Below are 21,526 nucleotides of genomic sequence, written 5' to 3'. Positions count from 1 at the left end.
CCTGCAAACGGGGAGATGAGGGTGGCTAAAATATATTCTGCAACCCTGTCTCCTCGTTGGCTACAAATTTCAACCCTCCGCATACATGCCTTCCCCTTCACCCGCTCGTAAAATCACGCGTTCTCGGTAGCATCGAGGAGGACTTCTCAGGACCGAAAAGAACTGAGGATTCGAATGGTCTCTGGAAAAGTACGTCGCAGAACTGATTAGGACTTACCAGGTCCATCTAGGTCTGGAGAGATCTTGAAAGACCTGTGTACGTCCAATCAGAACCAAATCCTCGACTCGGGCGGTCATCATGACGATCAACGAATATTTTATCACACGCGTGTTATTGTAAAATCATAATTTCACCTGTCACGATTTCATCATCCCGCCGAGAAACGAAATTTCAAACCCATTATTCGACAAATATCACTGGTATGTTGTGTACCCAGAGTGACTTAATACCCAAGAATACGAAGAATAATATCCTCCACCGGTGGTATTGGAATAAGGCCAGGGTAGGGCATGTGTGTGACACCGATGATAACACGACCAACAATTTATACCGCCAGCACCAGTCATGCGTCTTTGCGCAATTAGGTAAATACCTTTCTATCGGTCTAGCGAAGGAGCCTCCTGCACACGAGGCAGTGAGTTATTGATACAACCTGTGAATAAATCCTCGTTTGTACCATCGTAAAGTCAATTTTTACGCGTATAAAAATTCATCCGCAAATACCCAAGAGAGCGCCTTATCCAATGATTTATTACTGAGAATCGTCAATGCAAAAAACAATTTACACAGGTGTTTTTCATTTTTATTGCTCGTGTGATCCCTTTTTCATTAATTCTGGGTCCGAGGAGAGTCGAGAGTGCGAATGCATGAGAAAACTTTCTATAAGAAATGGGTTCACTGAGGAGGAAAAAAGTTTTTTGAGAAGTGAGTCTTGGCGTGTGTGGAGAAAATGGCCCGAAAGTTGACGAGAAAAAGTATCTTACATTGAGAGAAAACAGCAGAGCTCTCAAACAAGTCTTACTTGTGACGAAAAAATTGTTTGTGAAAAATGATCAAAAAAGGATTTTTTTTGTGCCAAACATGCGAAGTGTGCGTCAGTTTTCAATGAATATCTCGGAATCCACGGGAGATACCAAAATTTTTGTTATAACCTTTTTTGTAGAGCCGATTTAGAGCTACAACAAATGTAATCACGATAATTTCGCTATTTCCCTTAGATTCGGAAGTATTCCTCAAAAACTCAACTGGGAGATGAATCGACTTAAACCGTTTTACCACTTCGCAAAAAATGTAATTTCTAGCACTACTTCTTCGTTATTCGGTGCTCCCATTCGCATTTTGCTGCCGGTGAATGCTCGTTTTACATGAAACGAGGGACAGTAGTTTGTCGTTTCAGTTATTCAATAATCACAGACAAAAAATGAATTCTTAAATGAAAGAATAGTAATGATTTGACAGAAATCTTGTAACTTAGGGATATATTTCTTGATAAACTTCTTTCTGTAAAAGATATTTTTATCCTGAAAAGGCACCGTCTTGTATGGATGATTCGCCTTTTGAGCCACATATTTCATTGTTATTGAAAGCAGAGCAATTCAGTAGTAAAGCGGTAAATCGGGTCAAGTCGGTTTTTACTTGTGGCCAGTTTTTGATTAATATCTCGGAATCTAAGAGAGATAGCGGAATTTTTCTCACAAACTTTTTTATAATCCTCAATTGGCTCTACAAAAAAGGTCATGGCAAAAATTTTGCTATCTCTTTTAAATTCCGAGTTATTCGTCAAAAACTGGCCAATACTCAAAATCGACCCGGTTTACCGCTTCACTACTGAATTATTCATGTTTGAGGCGTTCATATTCGAACCAAACAATTATTTTCTTGATAATTTTCAACTAACAATTTTGTTGGCCTATACAAGACTTGTTTAAGAACTTGTTTATTTTTCTCTCAGTCTATCGAAATATACCATTGCCGTTTCGCTACTGAATTTTGCCCTCAGGGGTTCGAATACGCTATTTTTAGACTTGTCCGAATGCATGAATCTATGTAAGTGTGTATGTGACTGATCGTTTTTCGATAACTGGAAAAATAATAATTTTAATGAATCCAATTGTGATCTGAAGTATTCCTCCCAATCAGGGATGGGCAATAATACTAGATTTTGACAATATTAAAAAGGAATTATCTCCTTATATTGTTCAAAGTTTAACGATATTTAACAAATTCAAAATATTATAAAATTCATCAACTACATTATTCTTATTGATGGTGAATAAAATATTTGATAATATTGAAATGTAATTTTTTAGTTAACAAGCTAATTCTAAATTGAGGTATTTGATTTTCAATTATCCAAATAATCGTCAATCTTCCTACCTAAATTATTGGTTGATAGAATATTTCGAAATTTAAATGTACAAATTGATGGTGAATTTAATATTAAAAATTTTAAGATTTATGTTAAAAATTGACAACACAATTTAACGGTAATTATGATTGATATCCTATTACTGCTCCCAATGCCATCTTCACCGAGTTCGATCATCAGATTGATTGCATCACCTGCTGTTGACAAAAAATTTACTTTGAAAAACCAATATTTAGAGAAAGGCCAAAAATTGTAACGTTGGGGCAAAGTTGAATTCAATGAATCATGACTTCAATTAAAGTAGCTCTACCCTTCGGCCGGGCTACGCTGCAGTTTTGGACATTTTCAGTTTTCGGATTTCTCAACCAAAGTGCATGGGAAATTTTTTTAAAAAATCATACCCAGTCAGTTTTATCTAATTTAAATTTCCCAAAATATTAATATTGTTTCAAAAATTTTCTCCTTGTAAATAAATAGTAGAACTTGTATGCAAAACGGTGCATCATTTTTTACAAGGTGTCAAAGAAATTCTTGATTTTTTCACATCTAATGGAAAAACAAATTCAGATTTTAATCTCTGATTACAATGGAAATGTTGATTTTCGCATAAGACACCGGGTTAAATCCTGATTTTTAAACATTTCTTTTTGAAAAACCAAAACGATAATTAAATTGAGAAAAAAAAATGATTCCGAATCTAATCAAGTTTTCAGGAAGTTTTTTACAGTTTTCAATCATCTTTGAATTTATCGTAAGGGTAGAGCTACTTTAACAACCCATCGTCATAAAAATGCCATTTGTTAGCAAATTGCTAATCTGTTACCAAAAATATATTGACTAAGTTGTGACGAAAGCAATTTCCTCCTTATTCTTCCTTGCTGTACATCATTGCTGACTCGCTGGCGATGTACCGTAATACCAATGATATGATCAGATCCACTATCAGTACAATTCTGCGATTATTTCCGGCACATACACGTGGAAAGGTGAGCTGAGGGAATATATCTGTTGATACAGACAGCATGGCGGCAGGTATCTCACTGAATATATCTCACAACAAGGTTAATTATATCATCATCCCAATTACCTGCACCGCTTCATTGGGTATGCTCTTGCGCTTGCATCATAAATTCGCTTTACCATGTGCACACATTCCTAGATAATTAAAATGGTTTTTTTCCAGATGCTGGACGAGATAGAGGCAGGGAATCATAATCCAGAACATAACCTTGAGCGTGTTATACCGCCCATATGGCTTTCTCATGAATGATTTATCACTTTTTTTTTTCATATACTGGCTGATGTCGGTTTTAGAAATGGCGGAGAACTTCATCAATCAATTTTACTAGGGGAATGAGGGGAGATTAAGTGATGCTATTATTGATGATATATTAGGAGTTCTTGATTTATGTTTGCACAAAAAACTCTAGAAAATTAAACATCATCGGTGGAAATAAATATTTTGTTTGAGAAAGAAATTAAAATTTAGTCGCGCTGGGGTGGGGAGTAAGTTATTCATTTTATTTCGACATTTCAGTTGCCACCAAGCATTTTAGGCCATCCTAAAACTGTTACCGAGGTTTATTATCAATTATTAATTACTAATTCAGTAGCGAAGCGGTAAAACGTTTTATTTGTAAGTCTATTTAGCCCTTAGCTGAGTTTTCCAGGAATATCTCGAAATCTAAGGGAGATAACGAAATTTTCGTAATAACCTTTTTTGTAGCTCTTGATTTGTTCTACAAAAAAGGTATTAACAAAAATTTTGCTACTGGCCTTAGTTTCCGAGATATTCGGTGAGAACTGGCCAATAGGCGAAATCAACGTGAAGCGTTTTACGGCTTCGCTACTGAATTTGTTGAGATTTATCCATTTCCTTTGAAAATACGTGCGGTAAATGTCAGAAGGAAGTGAAGATTGATGTCGTGGTGATTTTCTAAACGTTCTAACACGTGTATCTCATTAGAATAATCGTCAAATCACCTTGTTCTTGTTTTACACGGGGAAAAATTACCGGATAAGTCAAGTAATCGTGGAGCTAACTCGATTTTCACTACTTTTTCACCTTAGACTATTAGAAATTTCCATCACAGCGTCACCTGAATTTTCGATGTTGTGAGTTTGAATTCAATTTAAAATGAAAAAGTTCATAAAATTTCTCATTCATCTTAAAAATTCAAGAAAATTGGGTTTTTATGTTAAACAATCATTGATTTTTCAATGAAATGTTGAATTTCCAAACTCAGTGTGAAAATTGATCACCACATATTATTCATTTTTCAAGGGATTAAGAATTCATAAAAGTTGTTCTCTGAATTTTCAAAATTTTCAATGTTTTTCAGTACCGTGCGGACCTAGAAATCAAAAGGTACTTGAATATTCAAGAAATTAACAGTGAATTTTTCTCCGCTCGTTCGGGAAAACTTACTGAACATGAGAGTAATTTGTGCCAAAACTAAAATGCACCCTGCATACTATTAAAAATTATCCCAATGAACGTGAATGATTGCTCAATATGATATTGCGTACAATTCTTCTGGAACGGAGAATGATTTTTTTAAATATCCTACCGGTGTGGGAAATTTCATTGTACAGGAGGATAATTTTTACATTTATAGATGTTTTTATTATTGTTTAATTGAATCACGTTTCGCTCCACAACTGCTTTTCCTACAGTAAAATTTGCCACAATTTTCCAGGTAATCTTTACCCAACATTTCTCTCCATGCATTGACAATCATTTCGAACAATTCCCTGAAATTTCATCCAAAAAATCACGATAATATATTGCATTTCTCGCGGAACCTCAATTATAATCAGCATCATCGGCTGTACCTACGGTCATTGAAACCCCCTAACTCGTGATAATGCAAGTATAATATTACCAACGACTTGTAGATGTTGGCGCTCGGTATCTAATTGTTGACTATCTAACGGAGCATAAGGTCTCGCCGGGTTAACGTTCGCCCGGTGACTTCCTCGATTCCATTCTGTCCTGAATAATTCTCCACGTGACCCATTCAACTTTCGTTCATACCCTCAAATTCAGCAATTCCTCAGCAATTCTCTCCTTAGCACTGTTACTCTGATACGATATTTCGGAAAACTATGCTCTTTGTTTTGAATTAAAACCCCACCCTCCCAGAGATTGTACGCATTCTACTTGATGATGGCTGTGCTGCATATCCCATTCGATATGGCGACGTGAAAGCGGCTCACAACACTGGCTGTGTATACATTCTAAGTTCTCTCCTTTCCCGCGCGAGTCATAAAAATTAGGCATTGTGTTTGGGTTGCCAGCGGAAAGATGCGCTCCTACCATTCGGCACTTACATATCCCATTGTTCCTAGAAAACTTATCCAGTTTTCGCAGATCGAGCCGTTATACTGACTCTTCGCTGAGAGAAAAACAGCAGAGTTCTCAAACAAGTCTTACTCGTCTCGTGCATGATATGGTGGAGAAAATTTTTGGTTCATAAGTTTTTGAAACATGATTTGTCTGGAATCATTGTACGGCGGGCATTGCCACAGGACGTGATCGATGTTTTCTTCTTCGTAACCACTGTTTGAAAATTACACTTGAAATTTCAAGTGGAAAGGCTTGAAATTTTTAACAACGACAAAGTTACGTGAAATTTCTGTAATCTTCATTGACGAATCAGTTAATTTTTAAAATATTCAAGTAATTCTCGATTTTCAGATCCATATGGCACTGAAAAACCTTGAGAATTTTGAAAATTCAGACGATAACTTCTCTGAATTTTCAATCTATTGAAAATTGAATTGTATGTGATGTTCAGTTTTCAGGATGAATTTGAAGATTCAAACTTTCATTGAAACATCAATGATCGTTTAACATGAAAAACCTAATTTTCTTGAATTTTCAAGATGAATGAGAAATTTAGTAAACGTTTTCAATTGAAATTGAATTCAAAATCACAACATTGAAAATTCAGATGACATTGTGACTGACATTTCAAGAAATTTCTAACAGTGAACCGCATTTGCATAGCGACGATGTGATTATACCTAATTAGACTAGATAAAAACTGTCTTGTTATAATTAACGAGTTTCTTGTCAAATGTTCTATCAAAATTTGTAGAAAAATTTGTATTGTTAATAGTTCTAAGCTACCACATCATCTGTAAACAGTTCACATGGAATCAGAAATGCTTAATAAAAAAAAATCTTACTTGTCCCAAAAAAATCGTTTGTTAAAATTTTTTTTAAAACAGGATTTTTTTTTGTGCCGAACATGCGAAGTGTCCGCCGATTTCAAAAAATTTTCGGTGGACTTGTTGGATTTTTCTATCACATCATTATAGTTCCACTGCAATTTCAAGAAACTTCGTTTTTGGAAACTCCAAATTTACGGAAAATTCAGTGGAAAATGTTAATTTCAGTTCAATTATTCCATGGAAATTAATAGGATTAGGCAAATTCAGGCAGATATACTCTTGAATTGTCAATGAATCGTTAAAGCAATGTTTTATCTTTGAATTGTTTAGCATTAATTTCGGTGGGATAGTACTTTCTGATGCATTTCCTTATCTCCGAAATATTATTAATTTGATTGGAATAGGAATGCCATCAATACATTTAGCTCCAGTTTATCCAAAGAAATGAACTTTTACCGGAATGTATCGATTCCGTCAGCTTAAACTGGTTAAAATTTCCGGTGGAAATAATAGAAAAATTGCAAATGAGAATAACCGGAATGTTAGTAACGCGGAAATTTGAAAAATGACCGAGTAATATCTGAAATAAGGGACAACTGAAAAGAAATAGAAAAATTGCCACTTCAAAAATGTGGGAATATAAAAAAATGATAATCAAAAACATATAATGAAAAAATTGTAAGTGAAATCATTCAAAAAGCGTGAAATAAAAAAAATAATGGAAACTAAAAAAGTTGTAAATTGACTCATTTAAAAAGGAGAAACAAAAAATGGCAATTCAAACTCAAAGAAATATAGAGAAACTGAGAGTCAGGATAACATGGGCCATATTTAAATAATTACAAATAGCCAACGGGAGGAACGAAAGAGCAAAATCGGGAGAGCACGCATAAAATCACCTCGTGTCCCTCCAACTTTTCATTTTCATTCCTCCCCTTAGACACTTGTAATTGTTGGAATATGGTCCATGTTATACTGATTCCCTCCGTTCCCCTACACCTCGTTGAATTTCAATTTCCATCACGAAAAAAAAAACCTGAATTGAGTATAAAATATACTTGAATCAAGTATATTTTATACTCAATTGGGGGATGTGTATTTCAATTCGAAGACGATTGTTTTGTATCAGGCCGGGTTGTAGCAAACCCTCTTAAGTGTAATATAAGGGTCAGGCACTAAGTGTCAGAATATAAGGGTCAAAAAGTGGAGGTTAAAAAATGTCAGAATATTAGGGTCAGAATATAAAAGTAAAAAAAGTGGGTGTCAGGCAATGAGGGTCTAAATAGAAGTTATATATTATGCTTGATCACCGTTTTAACCCTTATATGACCCTCATTGCCTGACGCCCACTCTTTTTACTTTTATATTCTGACCCTAATTTTTCGATCCTAATATTCTGACCCTCTTTGTTTAACCTTAATATTCTGACCCTCATTCCTTCACATTTTCATTCAGGCCCTCAGTTTTTGACGTCCACTTTTGGACCCTTATATTCTCATACTTATAGTGTCTGACCCTTATATTACACTTGAGAGCACTTGGCACAACGCGGGCTGATACGAAATAATCATCCTCGAATTGAAACACCCATCCCCCATTCGCTACCCTGTGCTTTGCTAGGCTGATAATTTTTGGAAATCTTGCAGTGTGTGTGTGCTATTTACAGTATTACTGAATTTTTCTGTTTATTTACTCTGTCAATCGCTGCACGACAAATGTCATTGTGTACTTTGTACAACATAATGTACAGTAATAAAAGTAATCAATCAATCAATCCAGTATAAAATGTACTTGAATCAGGTTTATGCATCTCCCTTTTTTACAAATCAATTGACAACGCTTTCGTCCATAACTTTTAATATTTATTGTTTACCCATTAGAAAGTGAAAAATGTCGACACCCAGAAAACCCACTGTTCGACCAACATCATCACCTCTGTAAATACTTGAAAACCCAGGCTTTTGTTTCCCACGCACAGCCAACGTTCCCAAGACGCAACAAAATCACCTTTTCGTATTTTCATGATTCTCTCATCTCTCTTTCTCTCGTGTATCAATACGAAACACCTTGCTCACTCGAGAAAGTACAGTATAATGCGAAAGGCGGTGTGGGAAATGTCTCGAAAGGGTTCCACGCGTTAATCATAAACGTTTCGTATAGTATTGATTCGTGGGGGACCGTTATCGCTTGAGTGAAAAGTTTGAGGCTACATTTTACAATAAACACGGCTTCAGCAATATCCTGTAGGTTTCGAATGGCCCCCGCAAGGGGATCGTAAAACTTTGGCTTCTGCCAGAAGAGTTTTCCCCCCCTGGAATAATTCGGCATAACCAATTGACCGGGCAATTGATACAGCTCATTACCATTTGAAAGTTTACGCTTTCCTCGGTTTAGTGCAGTACCATTGATTGCCTTGATACATCAACATACGCAAACCCATTAAATCTCATGAAATTCGATTAGACCATTAGTGTAATCAGCTATAATTCCTACGTTTAACTACGCCAGATCGTGAGAGCCATAAATTTTACGATTTTTACCCACCACTGTTTACAATAATAAACATTTATGAAGATGAAAAAGAAAGAAACGATGTAAATGGATTATATGCATTCCTCGGTTTTTCATGGAAGTTTAATTAGTAGGTTAATCGGTCGTTTAGAGACAGGTCACATTAATTAGCCGTTAATATGCGAATATTATACGACGCAAACTCCTACTCGTCGGCTCGTAAATGGCCAACAGTCGTATGCGTGCGGCTGTGGGTCGTGGCGACTTCAGCAATCGGAGGATTATGGCCAGGGGGTTGTCCCGGGGCAAGAGTAAAAACAAAAGTTATGGGAAAAGGGGAAGCGGGGGGGCATTAAGAGAGTGGACCTAGCCGAGTTCATCGGGTCGTAAACAATATTTTTGTCTGAAATATTTCAATCATTGGATTATACACTTCCGATCATTGAAATTAATATGGTGGGCGAGTATTTTATTCAATTTTCCATTGATTTTTCTGGATCAAATATATGAGAACACTTACACGAAGGAAATATAAAATTATTTTTTACTATGGGAATAGAGTGATCGAGCACCATAACTGCTAGACTCAAAGTTTGCCCTGAACAATGACGAAATTGTGAATCGGTGTTGTAGAAAGTGGTAGAATAAAAATAATTTAATTTGGCAGGAGTGAAAAATCGGTTGAAAATGAATCAAATTTTAAATTTGTTTCGGTACACTATTAGGAAAGTACTCCTGAAACTTCAATTAAAAATTGTTGTAATTTTTAAGAATCACTCATTCCCACGAAATTTTCATGTATTTTGTTAGTGAAAAATCAGTTGAATTCTAGAGTATTCAATGGAATTGCAATTTTCCGGTTCACATAATAATGAAAATTATCAACTAATTTGAAAATTCAAGCAACAATTACCCTGAATTTTCAATCCACTGAAGATTCAGTTGGATGCACTGATAGAATGATTCATTTATTCCAAATGAGATTCGTTAACTATTAACAAATGGTAGAGTTGAATATGACCAAATGAATATTCTTTAATAGCTAACGAATGGTTCACTTGAATGGCGAAAGTCAAGTCATCTATATTATCCCTTGGGCTATTTTACTCGGTCAACCTTGGATGTTTTTAAGGCATAAATTCCCACAGAAGATGTGGGATCATACCCCACTTGTGTTCGAGCCCGTGTACCTCCGAATTTTTTAATTTGTGCATTGATAATTATTCAATTATTTCCCTCATATAGAGGTCCGGAAAGTCGATGGATAGCATATAGCATCCCGCTTTCCAAGTAATTTATGCCTTAAAAACATCTAAGGTTGACCGAGTAAAATAGCCCAAGGGATAATATAGATGTTCAATATACCGGTCGAAAAATGTCTTTGAAAGTCAAGTCAAACAAAGCTCCTCAAATATACATTCGTTAACTATTAACGAATGAACATTTGGTGAGACCGAATAGACCCTAACCTCCAACCAAAATCCATTCGTTAACAATAACTAATCCGTTCTATCAGTGTGTGATGTTCGATTTCTTTGGAAGTAGAGTTCAAAACCAGAGTTGTGACAACATTGTCCAGTGGGGTCTAGGAGTCTCCCAGGTTGGAAAATCATCCTTAGAATCATCTGCACTGTATTTCGACACCCGCTCCTGCACTCGGGCCTTAAATGAATTTCTGCGTGACACGCTCCGTGTGGTAGTGCGAATAGCCACGGCGTTAATTTTTACGGAACAAATCGTAGAATTTACATGGAGATTCGTACAATTTCAGTTCCAACTCACATTTTTTTACTGAATTGTACTTCGCTCGCGGATTTCGTTTCGAAACGTTATTTTTACGTTTTTTCCCGGCAATTTTTATTGAATTATTCTCTCCGTGTAGCTCTTCATCAAGATAAAGAGGGATTGCTCCCTCTCCTAACAAAATATGAATCAACGTATCAAGCCAATCCCAGAATATTCCGCATAAAGAGATAATGACAAAAAAATAAATAAATAAAACTGGGACTATGTCGCACCTCGATCGATTTATCTATGCGTCGAGTACAGTGGAATGCACGTAATCTGGTCGATGGTGGAACTGGCAGTGGTTAGTGTGTATGTATGTACCCGCCTTAACGTTCAGCAAAACGAGAAAACCCTATAACGAGCCTTGCCACGGCCATAACTAAATACCGAACCGGGTGAGAGTATATATAGTGGCTTGAATAGCGTCTTACAGTTGGAACGTTCGAGTTTCGAAATTTATGGTCACGAGGATCGATCGTACATACTGGTCGAATGCCGAGAGGAGGGTGTTGTACCTCTGTAAAAATGGCTTTTCAATTTTACCCCACCACCACTTTGCTTAATTAATTCAGCCAATCAACTGTTGACTGCCTGTGTCCCTTTTACCCTCATCACCCCCCCTCCCCCCCTCCCCCTAGAGCGAATGAAAAACGAACAAATGTCGAGATCAAATGATAAGTGTGATGAGAAGGACGACAAGTGCAAGGCAACATGTGGACATTTCTGCGAAATGCTATGAGTTTCTCAATATGGCACAAAAAGATGCCGAGAAATCGAGAATACCGTATACGTGACGGCACGAGAGAGGTGCGTTACATTTAATCCTTTTAATATCACCGTATCTCACTCAGTCTCAATTCTATTGGGATTTTTCCCTTTCTCGTAATAATGAAAAATGATTAAATCTTGAGTCACCTTATTTTTGCTGCCGAATGGAAGCTTTGTAATTGTTCAATTTTAAGTTTTGGATTTTTTGGGTTATATCGACCTAGTATGAACCAAAAGGTCCGAAAAAGTGTGTGTGCGTGTGTATATGTGAACACTGTTAAAAAAAATTTGGTTGAATTTTCCGAAAAAAAAGGGAGATAAAGTCAGTGGAATTTCAAGTTTCTCTGAAATTTTAAGTAAATTTCCAATTTTTTTTGCGATAGCGAGACGGAAATTCTTTAATTTATAAGAATGAAGTGAAAATGGATACTTACTGTCAAATCCCTTGAAATTTTCCGAGAAATCCTTTAAAATTCTTCTAATTCAAGGAATTTTTGAAGGAATTCCCTGAAAATTTAAAGAAATCTGGAATTCAGGGAGAGATTTCTCTGAATTTTGCTGATTTTTCATCAATTTTTCTGGAATACAGTAGACTCTCGTTATAGTCGCATTCGTTGTAGTCGCATTTCCCCTCATATCGATTTTTTCGAGCTCGAGCGCTTCCCCCACTCCGTACCACCTCCGAGGTGTGGATTTAAATGCCCCTGTTTTCTCGGAATGGGCTTTGTTTTGCATTTCTAAGAAATTCGGGAAATAAAATTTAGGAAAAATGAATTTGCGAGAGAGAAATTCAGTTCACTCTTGACTGTCACGAAGAGAGGGTCTTTGCAGTGGTGCATAATCCTGCTTTTTATTTGAATGAAGTGAATAAATTTTGGAGTGTATTGAACAATGCGATGTTATTAATATTTCTATTCATTTCATTAATTTACTAAAAGTGTTCAACGCAATTCATTTTGTTAATTTAATAAAAGTGTTTAATGAAAATGATTTTTATATTTAATAAAAATGTTCAATGCAAATTGAAGAGAAAAATAATTGGAGTAAATCTTATTTTCTTATCGCTCCCGATTCCCGGAATTTAGGCTTACCGTGAGCGCCTGGTGGGGGAAGAGAAATACAGTCCCATTCTCAGAATCGGCTGCCCCTACAGCCCCGTGAGTGCGACTATAACGAGAGTCTACTGTAATAGAACTAAAATTTAAAGTTCCCATGGATGTTTACATGAAATTATGAATTTTCAGTGACAAAATTCCTTGAAATTTCAGTGGACATGTTACGTGTTAAAAATTTCCAAGACCCACACCGGAAATTCCAGTAGATAATTTTTAACAGTGTACGTATCTAACAAAGTTTTTCTTCAATTGTTCACCAATGAATGGATAGAATTAAATCGTTTCTTTTCAAATGCAAGTATTATTGAGCCCTATCAATCGCCATTAATTAAAATTCAATTCATCGATTAGTTTGTTTAATTTTCGAATTTTTTCAAAAATCGGTTGTCCCACGATAACTAAAAAAATGTTCCAATTGATTGAATGATGGCTTAAAAAATTTGTTTGGATGTTCTTTCGACCGAGTTCGAAGATGAAGGCGATAGCAATAATCGTTATTTTGATGTATTTGAAAATTAGCACAAATATTGTATTTTTTGAAAATCAGAATTCCGGTGATATCTTTGAATATCATGCTTCAAATGAATTCAATCATAGCTTAAAATGTTTGTTTTAATGCCATTAAGTCAAAGTTGAAAGATGATTACGATAGCTATAATGGTTGATTTGATTTTTATGATAATTGTTAAAAATTCCGAATTTTTCATGAATTTCCTGAAAGTGAGCTTTCTAATGGTTTCTTCAAATGTGATGTTTCAAATTCATTCAAGTATGTATAAATAAAATTTGTCTATTAACATTAACAAAAATAACGATGATAACATTCAACTAAGTTGAAAATCTGATAAAATTATTTAAAAAGAAATCTCATTTAATTCAATAAAATGAAATCAACCGTTAATTATACGCGATAGAAGGAAATGATTTGCAAACCAACCACTCGTAAGCATATTAATAATTTATTGGCAAAAATAACTATACTGCAATACAAGAGCAATTTCCCACTTGTTTAATTTCACTGGCGAGTGGAATGCAGTCACGATACGAGATATAATGCTATTCGATTAACATCCATTGGGGTGTACATGTGTGCCCAATTGTGAGGCACTAGAGATCGAGTGTAAATAGGGCGTGCGACCTGGCTTCACGTCTCGGCGAGCACGAGCACGTGTGGGTAAACACGAGGTGAAAAACGAAAATTTAGTTGTGTCCGTCCTCGAATAATGGGGATATCGTAATTCACACGGACGTGGTCAGTTACTAAGTTAACTTGCTGATTCAATGAAATTGATGTGGCGATTAATTCATTGGCAAGTTTCTTCATATATTTGTTGGTCTCGAATTAAAAAGAAATCGGATCAACCTTTCCAAGTGCACTGGAAAAGGCTGGAAAGTGTTCAGTCCTGCAGTTTTTTTGCTGGTGATTTCTAGTTAAAAGAGAAACACTAATCAACGGATCTCGTGCGATTAACGGTTTCTAGAATTTCTCATTGGCCTTCGGTGAGGGATTGTTTGTGAGGGAAGATGTGGCTGAATTGATGAATATTATTTTATCAGGAGGAGGAGTCAACCTGGGGTGAAGATTAATGAAGAAACCTTGATCTTATGCATCTGTTGATGAAAAAACAAGATTTTTATCATCTATTTTTGGAAGGAACAGGGTAATTAGCATTTCGTGTGTCACAATATTGAATAAATTGACTGAAAACAGTAAAACAGTGTCAGGTTCTAGGTTTAATCCCGGAAAGAATCGTGTGAATAATTTGTGAAGATATTGGATAATAGGAACGTGCAAATGGCTATGGGTTTGAGTAATTGTGTTCCATCTGCGATTGAATAGAAAACATTTTCCACTAACCATTTTTGACATAAACTGGGTTAATGACTATTTTCAAGCAAGAAGATCTGATGGAAGTAAATTAAAACCTCTAAAAGAGTGTCGAATATTATTTTTTTCAAAGAGAGGTATCAACCTGGGGTGAAGATTAATGAAGAAACCTTGATCTTATGCATCTGTTGATGAAAAAACAAGATTTTTATCATCTATTTTTGGAAGGAACAGGGTAATTAGCATTTCGTGTGTCACAATATTGAATAAATTGACTGAAAACAGTAAAACAGTGTCAGGTTCTAGGTTTAATCCCGGAAAGAAACGTGTGAATAATTTGTGAAGATATTGGATAATAGGAACGTGCAAATGGCTATGGGTTTGAGTAATTGTGTTCCATCTGCGATTGAATAGAAAACATTTTCCACTAACCATTTTCGACATAAAGTGGGTTAATGACTATTTTCAAGCAAGAAGATCTGATGGAAGTAAATTAAAACCTCTAAAAGAGTGTCGAATATTATTTTTTTCAAAGAGAGGTATCAACCTGGGGTGAAGATTAATGAAGAAACCTTGATCTTATGCATCTGTTGATGAAAAAACAAGATTTTTATCATCTATTTTTGGAAGGAACAGGGTAATCAGCATTTCGTGTGTCACAATATTGAATAAATTGACTGAAAACAGTAAAACAGTGTCAGGTTCTAGGTTTAATCCCGGAAAGAATCGTGTGAATAATTTGTGAAGATATTGGATAATAGGAACGTGCAAATGGCTATGAGCTTTGAGTAATTGTTTTCCATCTGCGACTGAATAGAAAATATTTTTCTCTAATCATTTTCAACATTAAGTGGGTTAATGACTATTTACAAACAGGAAGATCTGATGAAAGTAAATTAAAACCTCTAAAAGAGTGTCAACTTCCTGAAGGTTTCATCCCAGAAAAGACAAATGATTCTATTCAGTTTCAAAAATTAAACCGTGTGAAAAACTTGTAAAAATAACGTACAAAAGACTCTTGAAAATGGGGAAGAGTTTCGAAAGGAGGTTTCCATCCAATATCGAACATTTATTCTGAGGAGAAGCTATCGACGTGAACTGCAGATGAATGAATAAACCCTGATCCTATTCATCTCTCACACAGAAAATGGTTTTCATTGCTCAATTCCTGAGTTGAAGTAGGTTAATCACCGTTTATGTACAAAAATATCTGATGAAAATTCCTAAAAACCTTTGAAAGAGTGCCAACTTCCTCAAGGTTCAATTCCAGAAACGAGAAATGAGCCTACACAGTCTCAAAAATGAAACCGTGTGAATAACTTTCCAGAATAATGTACAATGAAATCTTGAAAATAGGAGAGAGCTTTGAGTGAAAGTTTTCATCGGACAGGCAATACGATCAATAATTATTTTATTCCAAGAAAAAGCTGTCTACCTGAGCTGCAGATGAGTGAAAAACCCTGATCCCATTTATCTCTCAATGCACAGAAAATGTTTTCCATTGCCCATTTTTGAGATGAAGTAGGTTAATCACCATTTATGCACAAAAATTTCTGATAAAAATAACTAAAAATCCTTGAAAGACTGTCGACTTCCTCAAGTTTTAATCGTCGAAAAGACAAATGATCGTATACAGCCGAAAAAAATGAAACAACGTGAATAATTTGTACAAATTATGTAAAAAATAGTGTAAAAATAATAATTTAAAAAATATTGTAAGCAACTAAACCGATAATTATTTCATTCCAAGACAGAATTGTCGACCTGAGCTACAGATGAAGGAAAAAACCCTGATCCCGTTTATCTCTCAATGCACAGAAAATGTTTTCCATTGCCCATTTTCGAGATGAAGCAGGTTAATCGCCATTCATGTGCGAAAAAAATTCTGATAAAAATAACTAAAAACTCTTAAAATAACTATAAAGAGTGTCAACTGCTTCAAAGTTCAATCATAGAGAGAACAAAAGATCCTACATAGCGTGAAAAAATAACACTATGTGAATAACTTGTAAAAATAAAATTTTCAAAATAATGTAAGCAACTAAATCAACAATTATTTCATTTCAAGAAGCTGTTGACCTGAGCTACAGGAGAATGAAAACCCCCCTTATCCTAATCATCTCTCAATGCACAAAAAATATTCTTTATTAATTTGTCACTATCCATTTTTGTGATAAAGTAGGTTAATCACCATTTATATACAAAAATATCAGATAAAAACACCTAAAACTCCCTAAGAGTCAACTTCCCCAAGGTTCAATCCCAGAAAGTACAACCGCTCCCATACAGCCTCAAAGAAAGAGCCGTGTGACTAACTCTAAAAAATACCCCAACAATAAGACCTTTAAATCTGGAAAAAGTTTCCCATGAGTATTCTCTCCCCCGAGATTTCCTACAAATCCGTAAAACCGTGCCCCCCCCCCTAAAAAAAATCCATCAACAGTGAATGCACTTGTACTACAATGAGGAAGCGTCTCTCCACATTGAAGTGTCAATGTAATAATAATAATTATTATTATTATTGCGTCCTTATTGTAGAAGCGTCACGATAATAGTCATTTGATTTCCTTGTTTAGTAATTAATTTATATCAAGAAGAAGCTGCCCAAAAAATATTTTTCATCAAATGTTTTTCACTATCCATTTTTTAGATGAAATCACCACACGGAGAGAAATTTTTGATAAAAATTATCCTACCATTCTATAAAAGTGTATCATGAGTCGTTTCCTCATTTCTATCCCAAAATTTAGTAAAAATTTATATATGATGATGAAATTTTATTCTGCGTTAGAGAAATTTTATCATAATAAAAATAAAAATTACCGTGTCGGTAGAGTAAAAATTACTGTACCGATAGGGTCAAATTTACCAACTGTTCTAGAATTTTCGTTGTTATCTACATAAAAATTACTGGACTGGAAGGATAAAATTTCTCCAACGTAGAGTAAAATTTGATAATCATATATTAATTTTTACTAAATTTCGGGATAGAAATGAGGAAACGATGCCTCATGATACACTTTTATAGAACGGTAGGATAATTTTTGTCAAAAATTTCTCTCCGTGAATTTATGTACCAGAATATCAGATAAAAATACTTAAAACCCCCTAAAAGAGTCAACTTCCCCAAGGTTCAATCGGCCAGAAAGGACAAACTTTCCCACGCAGCCTCAAAAAGCACAACAATAAGACCGTTGAATCTTGAAAAACTCTCGTAAGCATTCTCTCCCCCCGAGATTTCCTAAAAATTCGTAAACCCGTGTTCCCCCCGAATAATCCATCACCAGTGAACCCACCTGTACTAAAATGAGGAAGCACCGCTCCACATTGAAGCGCCAGCATATGTCATTATTTCAAGGGGAATGCGCCTAATTTGAAACCAAGTCAGAGAATCGAGGTTTTAAATCGCCATACACATACCTTGCATTATGTACGCACCGGTACAAACACAGAGAGACCGCGTTAATCATCGTCAAACCTTAACGAGCACCACGTAAAATGGCACTTATATCGCCGCACCCCAAGGTAGACCGCTAGTCGTTAGATCCTCTTTCAGGTAAAGAATCTCAGACAGTTGTGGCTACGAGAGCAGAAGCTGCAGGTGAAATACAGGGGGGGAAATTTTCAACATTTGGAAAAGCCGTCCCTCACTCCTGCTGAGCTCAAAATTATTGCACCAATGCCCTCTGTCACGCGGACACGTGCGAGTGATTTCAAAAGCAACTGACAATAACGACCGGCAATACTCTAGTTATTAGTGAAGGTCAGTGACTCGACAATATCCAGATAACTACCAGGCTTCATTTAACGCGCCAATGGAAATCCTATTCAATAATCCGTCACGATAAGAAATAATACACTTTCATCTGTTGTTTTCCCGAACCGAAGGAACTCCGTGAATCATAAATCTTCGATCACTCCGCCAGGATTTGTTTCTCCATCATCCGATGAATCTGATCCGATGAATGATGAATTAGTTTTTGAATGAGAACAAAAAAATCAATTCTATCAAATCAATTCCCACGCCAAAGGTTATTTCCATAATTATTTTATGTTGAGACAGATAAATAAAAAATTCTGATCCTAATCATCTCTCAATGCACAAAAAATGTTTTTCATCAAATGTTTTTCGTTGTCCATTTTTGATATGAAGTAAATTAATCACCATTTATGCACAAAAATATCTGATAAAAATAACTAAAAATCCTAGAAATCGTATTTAATAATTTGTCTAGTAATGCACTTTCATCTGTTGTTTTCCCGAACTGAAGTAACTCTACGAATCATAAATCTTCAATCACTCCTCCATGATTTGTTTCTCTATCTGATGATGAATGATAAATTAGTTTCCAAATGAAAACAAAAACATCAATTCAATCAAATCAGTTCCCACGCCAAAGGATATTTTCATAATAATTTTATGTCAAGATAAAGCTGTCAGCCCGAGCTACTAGATAAATAAAAAAACCGTGATCCTAATCATCTCTCAATGCACAGAGAATCTTTTTCACTACCCATTTCTAAGATAAAGTAGGTTAATCACCATTTATGCACAAAAATTTCGGATAAAAATAAATAAAAATCCTTAGAAGCGTGTCAACTTCTTCAAGATTCAATCTCAGAAAAGACAAATGATCCTACATAGCCGAAAAAAATAAAACCATGTAAATAAATTGTAAAAATGATGAAAAAACCCAAATCAATAATTATTTCATTTCCAGAAGAAGCTGTTGACCTGAGCTACAGAAGAAATCCCCTGATCCTAACCATCTTTCAATGCACAAAAAATATTTTTCATCAAATCAGTAGCGAAGTGGTAAAACGGTTTAAGTCGACTCATCTCCCAATTGAGTTTTTGAAGAATATTTCCGAATCTAAGAGAAATGGCGGAATTTTCATAATTACATTTGTTGTAGCTCTCAATCGGCCCTACAAAAAAGGTCATAACACAAAATTTGCTATCTCCCTTAGATTCCGAGATATTCATTGAAAACTGACCAATAGTCAAAAATAAATGACTTATACCGTTTTACCACTTCGCTACTGAAATGTTTTTCGTTACCCATTTTTAAGACGAAGCAGGTTAATCACTATTTATACACAAAAATGTCTAATAAAAATAAATAGGGGAGTTTTTTTTAAATGTTAATGAGGGGTTGAAATGTTGATAAGATTTAATAATTATTTTTTCCAATACAAAGAACAATTCTTTCCCTTTGTGACGAGCCTAAACTGTCTAAAGAAAAAAATAAAACCATGTAAATAAATTATAAAAATAATGTAAACACCTAAATCAATAATTCTTTCATTTCCATAAGAAGCTGTTGACCTGAGGTACAGAAGGAAATCCCCTGATCCTAATCATCTCTCAATGCACAAAAATTATTTTTCATCAAATCTTGTCGTTATCCATTTCTGAGATGAACTAGGTTAATTAATAATCGCCATTTCACTAAATCACCATTTATGCGCAAAAATCAGATGAAAATAGCTAAAAATCCCAGAAATCGTGTTCAATAATCCGTCACGATAAAAGGTAATGCACTTTCATCTCTTGTTTTCCCAAACCGAAGCAACCCCACGAACCATAAATCTCCGATCGCTCCTCCCCGATTTGTTTCTCCATCACCCGCTGATGAATGATGAATTCATTCCAAATGAAACAAAAAAAAATCAACACTCACCGATTATCGAGCCCCCAACTCCCTTGTTTCCCACGCCGCCCGATATTTCCAATCCAATAGCACAGATTCACGCCAAACACTCCGTGAGAATCGCCCACAACGGCCCCGTTGTCGTCACCACGTGATAGCTGTCTCCACAATTAATCTCTTCCCCCCAATTGTTGAAATCAACACCACCAAGTCGTTAATTCGCCGCAATCACTCACCTCGAAACTCACACTTCCCGTTTTAAAAAAAATACTAAACTAAATACAAACAATTTACACCGAGCAATCTCCGCCCTTTGTTCTCACAATTTCAATAACAAAAAAAGTGAACGCAATCACTGGTGAATTGCGGGGAAAAACATTGCCTGAATACACGTACAGAATTTTGTTTACATTCTCAACGAGAAACACGCGCGTCAGTGAGGCATCCGCGGTGTCTCAGAGGCAAGTGCGGCCACCGCGCGCCTTCTCTCAAACACGGAATCGCAACTGACTGTCATCTCCCCCCTCTCGCTCCCACCTGAGGCTCAAGCCCATTGGCTCGGCCTCTTTCTCTCTTGTGTCCACCGACGTGAGACTTCAGAGCCTTGCCCCCTCTCCCCCCACAGTGCTGCGCCCGTTGGGGGTACATTGTCCTCATCGGTCACTCCATCCGTTTTTTTTTGCCCTCCAGTTTTTTCCCCTGATTTCTGCACCTGAAGCATCTTCATCGCCGACAAAAGCACGTGAAATTTTAATTTTAATAAAATTTCCGAGGCTCTTTTATTTGTGGGTGATTTGCTGCTGGGGGATATGGAGAGAAGAGGTGAGTACAACCCCCCACATCGATAATCCCCCCATCGCCTCGGACTGACATTGAATGGCATGCCTCTGGGTTGTTTTGATTATAGTTGCAGGGCTGGGGAGAGTTATGGGGGAAAAATTCAGTGAGGCTGCGGCAGATGCTCTTTTAATAGTTTCGTCCTCCGAGTAATAATGCTGTAATAAAGCAAGCACTTTGCGAGGAGAATAGAACGACAGCCGGTGGCTGCGCTCGTTGGGAGCACGACCTACTGGTGTGAAGCGCTCGTGGACCGACAAGTATTTATATTTTTGGATAATTAGGGGATTAAGGCGGTGCATGAATTTTTTTTTGGATTGATTGGCTTGTTTGGTGGTCTGCGGCGCGCTGAGGAAAAAATTAGCTCTGCTGGAGAACTATGGGGTCGACGGGGGATACTTGATGGGGTGGAGCAGATTTACTTGAGGGAAGTCAACAGACTTGATAGGAGGAAATTTAATAGAGCGGAGGTTGGGG

At 36.0% G+C, this 21,526-nt stretch overlaps 1 protein-coding gene across 1 annotated transcript in view; it reads right to left on the bottom strand.

Annotated features, from left to right (window-relative positions):
• Window positions 1-20,666, bottom strand: part of LOC107037805 — a 150,512-nt gene extending 129,846 nt beyond the window's left edge. The window contains exon 1 of the mRNA XM_015256558.2: window positions 20,243-20,666. The gene's annotated coding sequence lies outside the window, so the exon portion shown is untranslated. The remainder of the gene's footprint in view (window positions 1-20,242) is intronic.
• Between the last annotated feature and the right edge of the window lie 860 nt (window positions 20,667-21,526).

Source organism: Diachasma alloeum, unplaced genomic scaffold, assembly GCF_001412515.2.
Source record: "Diachasma alloeum isolate Michigan unplaced genomic scaffold, Dall2.0 Dall_scaffold_00271, whole genome shotgun sequence".
Lineage (NCBI taxonomy): Eukaryota > Metazoa > Arthropoda > Insecta > Hymenoptera > Braconidae > Diachasma > Diachasma alloeum.
This window is presented reverse-complemented; position numbering and strand designations above follow the sequence as displayed.